The sequence below is a fragment of the Schistosoma haematobium genome, chromosome 4 (assembly GCF_000699445.3).
Source record: "Schistosoma haematobium chromosome 4, whole genome shotgun sequence".
Lineage (NCBI taxonomy): Eukaryota > Metazoa > Platyhelminthes > Trematoda > Strigeidida > Schistosomatidae > Schistosoma > Schistosoma haematobium.
Genome location: NC_067199.1, coordinates 10,497,768 through 10,502,518, shown reverse-complemented (window position 1 = coordinate 10,502,518; position 4,751 = coordinate 10,497,768).

Below are 4,751 nucleotides of genomic sequence, written 5' to 3'. Positions count from 1 at the left end.
ACACGTAATGCCAAAAACTTGATAAAACAAGGACGGATTTCAAGGCATATTAATCTTGCAAAACTGCCTATAAAGACGGAGAAACAAGTAATAGTTCATATGCCTATGTATTTGTAATTTCACTATTGTTCAAATGGTTGTGGACGGAATAGCTTTTACTTAACGAGATTCCGTGACTATAGTATCAGTGGGTCACTGATACCTCCAGGCAGGAACCTAGGTATATTAACGATAAAAGAACAAAAAGAAATTCGTTAACCATAGTACAATACTATCCTTGTTCCTTAAGAACATATCAAGTTTCCTCTTAAAGGACTCCTGGAAAATCACCTGGACCAGCTCTGCAGGAAGTGAATTCCAGCATTCGACAACTCATAAGGAGTAGAAGTTGTGTCTACAGTCCGTTCTGTTGTGTTGTGTCTTCAGTTTATGGGTGTTGCATCTAAGGTTTGTGTTGGAGCTAAACTTAAGTGTTTAAGATGTCCAGAAGTATTACGGATACTGTAAGCCAACAGATCACCTATAAGACCCCTATACTCAAATGAGTGAAGGTTTCGTGAATGGAGGCGCTCTTCATAAGACTTGAATTTGAGTCCCCGAACTGATTTCGTGACTCGCCGTTGTATACGCTCCAGAGTGTCCTTATCAATTTGGAGTGAGGGAGGAAATACTATGTTTCCGTACCCTAAGTGGGGACGGATAAAACTATTGAAGATTATGTGGAAAGTTTTCCGTCAAACTGGCCAAAAAAGCACTTCAATGTTATCAGTGCTGGGTTTGCTCGAAAGGCATTTTTCTCACAGTTAGCATAAGACTTCAAATCGTAGCGTACCAGGACTCCTAAATCTTTTTCGACTCCTGATACCACTAGACAGGACTTTCTTAAGTTGTAACTGTAGTCTGCGACATGTCACAGATGGACTAATTTACACTTTGAAGTGTTAAAGGTAAGTCCGTTATCGTCTGCCCAACTTTGAAGTCGAGTCAGATCCTCCTGAAGTGCCTGTGTATCGTCTTGGTTGCGTATCTCTCTCCAAAGTTTCACGTCGTCGGCAAAAAGTAATAAATCTGACGTTACCTGTTGAGGAAGATCATTTATGTAGATCAAGAAGAGAAGAGGCCCTAGTACTGAGCCCTGGGGGACCCCACTAGGACATTCCATAGCCTGAGATAAAGTGAAATTAACCCTAACCTTAAAGTGTCGATTTTTTAGGTATGAAGTAAGCCAATCGATTAGGGGTGGTTTGATACCTAGTCGTTTGAGCTTGTTGATAAGACACATGTGGTTAACCTTATCAAAAGCTTTTGAGAAATCAAGGTAGATGACATCAACCTTTCCCTTGCAATCGAGGATGCTTGTCCATCTGTCCTATTAGTCAGCAGGTTGGTCATACAAGAGTAACCCTTCCTGAAACCATGCTGTTGAGGTGAGAAGAAATTTTCAGGCCAGCAAATAGTTATGAATACCACCACATATCAGGGACTACATGATTTTTGAAGTTATAGAGAGATGGGCCACCGGTCGGTAACTTGAAGGTTCGCTGCGTTGACCTCCTTTGAAAATTGGCGTGATGTCAGCCAGCTTTCAATTTACCAGTAATGTGCCCCGGCTTAGCGAGTTGAGAACATCACGCTAAGTGGAGTTGCCAGGATTGAAGCTGCTTCCTTCAGTATGGCAGAATGAACCGTATACGGACCAGGAGAAGTGTCTTTTTTGGGTGTTGCAGTTTCCGGTACACGCCCAGGTCCGCTTCAAAAAGTCCAGTGCAGTTGAAGATGAAGCTTTCAACAATGTAGTTAGTGTGGGTCGGTTGAAATGTCCGAGAGTATTGTTCAGCCAAAAGGTTAGCGGCGTCGCCGTCGTTATTGGTCGGGCCATTAGGACCTAACTGTTGAAATTCCTTGGGAATGTTCTTGGTGGGATTGCGCTCCGAATACGGTATATCAGGCAGTATTCCTACGTTCCCATCTGATTGCAGTAAGTGGCTAGCCAGTAGAATATCCTCTACGTCGGTAGCGTTAGTGAGTGTTACACGAAGTACATTTTTGTGAGTTTGATGCTTAGAGTCCTTTCCTCGAGTGAGCCGTGTGAATGTCAAAGGGTTAATTTTGAGAAGTTCGAGCATTTTGTTTAACCCTTCCCAGAGCATCCTATCATGTTTGTCCTGCAAACTAAAGGGAAGCTCAGGACTGTTTTCAGGGTTCATAACTATGAGAGAACCACCGCGAATCGTTGCTGTGCAGTGGCATTGGGCCATAACCCCACAATCCTCTAAGCTAAAGACAAGACAACTGGGAAAATAGATATTCAATATTTAACGTGTAGAAAAACCGAACGATGTAGAAAGCGGCAACAACTAATTGAATCAATTCAAATTGATCGGATTGGATGGCTCGGCATTGCAGACGTGGTCATTCTTGAGTGTTGCTATATATCTTTCATTCATATTAAATATATTGCTCTATCTCTAGCCTAAGTGTGTTCTTCACCATATATTGATGACTTACGACGAGATGAGTGATTCAAAGTAATAATGTGACTTCTACGTAAGATCTTATAGATTAGACAGTTACATCATGACAAATCAACAATTTTAAGATTAAGCCCATTATTAGAGCGGTACTAATAACGAAGTATACCATGTTTCTACAATTGTTTTCGGGTACGTTCAGGTTGAGGACCTTGTTGTTTGGAGATCGAAGTGCGTTTCCGACTTCTATGCTCTTTGCTGACCGGTTGGACATTCTTGTGAGAACACTGTGCGTTCAAATCACCAGTTGGTTTCACTACAATAATTGGGATGTTCAGCTTCTTAGACGGTGACACCCGATCTTTTTTTAAGTTTTTTAACGTGTGTCCAATCATCTACAGAGATTTTGGGAACCATCTTTGCATTCAGGAATGCTGTGCTGGGAGACCCAAGTTTGTTGAGAGAGTCTAGTACCGTCGATGTTATGATGGCCCTGAGTTTCAGCATGTCATCACTAATGTGATTACATACCACATCGATAGTAGCGTTGTCGAGATCCCTCTTCTTGTTTTCGCTGCACATCTTTGTTCGCCTACCCGTTTTAGGACTGCCTTTTATTCAGGTTTGCTGACAGCTTATTCCGTAGATCTGTCAAGAGAATGATGTTGCTCAGCAGAACCCCTGCATTCGGGTTGCACGTGACATTTACCCACTTCTGATCAGACTTATTGAGTCTGTTATAAGCAGTTACTTTAAGGCTTGTACACGCTTCGTGGAACGAACTCTTGCAATCGTCACACTGCATGCCAGAAGTGACAGCAAAACGACAACTGCTTCGCTTGCATGAATACTCTGCGACTATAGTTACGTAAATTGTTGCATGGATACTAGCAAAAGTCTACGACCGTAAAAAAACAGTACACTAAAAGATGATAAAAATGGACAAAAACGGGTGGTACAAAAGGTCAAGATAAATTGAAACTAGTTTTCACGTAAAAAACAGAAAAACCGAATAGTAAGTTGAGGCGAAACCACATTTAACTATCAAGCCGGGTAAAACTCAAAAAGAAAAGTAATCTACCGAACGTAAATCTCAGGACAGATTTGTAGATCACCAACGTAGATGATCTATGTCGAAATGATTGGAGGCCTACTCGAGTTGGACGTGAATGTTGTGACGAACTAACTAACATCCAAGTCACACCTCATGGTCAGCGCTTTACGTGGACTACCCCATTGGCGTATCAAGGTACCATAGATGCTTTGAAGACTGTACAACACAGAGGATGTTAATACAGAAATATATTAGTTAAAGTAGATACAAGCGAAAGTAAGACAACTGCCGCATGGGCCAGTCCATGGTATACGATTAACTAATGCGCGTTGGTTGTACTTGACCTTGGCAGAGAGCGATGATCTGTTCGACATTCAGTGATCCAACTGCCGGATGATTTGGCTAGGGCTCAGTGACATTTCACCGGCCCTACAGATTCTTTAGTTCATAATTGGTACTTTTGTTGCGTTGGGACATAGCAAAAGTTTGAGAAATGTAAATCACGTTAGGACTAGACTTTCGGTTCATAAAGTGCGCGCATGTATTTTTATTCATTTGTAAAATTTGTAAAACAGTGTAGCTAAGGACAATGATGGATACAGAGAACCCAGATGTCATTGCTGTCTCAGAAACTTGGTTAAGGTCATAAGTGTTTGGTAATGAAATTCAGCCGACTGCTTTTTTATCCAGTGGATAGACTAGACCATGGGGAAGGTGGGGTTACCCTGTACACAAAAAGTACCCTAACCATACGAACTGTTGAAAAATTGGCATACGATTCAGGAACATATGAACTGGTGTTTTGCAGGCTGAAATTTAGACGGCAAGATATTGAATCAGTTTTAGTATTCCGCAGTCCAGGATATGTAGTGGATGACTTCCTCCTAAGCAAACTTTATTAATGTTGCAATTGGGGCAAAAGCCTCACAGTGTGAAACTTTAATGAGTAGTACATAAACTGGGTAAACTTAGAAGTAGAGTCATCGACAGCGTCGTTGGACTGCAAATATTTAGAAACGACAATTGCCCTAGCTTTATTTCAGCACATTAGAGATCCCACCATAAATAAATTACGCAGTTCCTCGTCTCTCTTGGACTTTGTCTTCACGCACGGTGATGATGTCGGTCAAATGACTTTCCTACTATTTCTAGGGAGATGCGATCACGCTATCATCTTATTCGAGTTTATGACTGGGATGGCCTGTCTTGCAGTTGCGCCGGCTCGT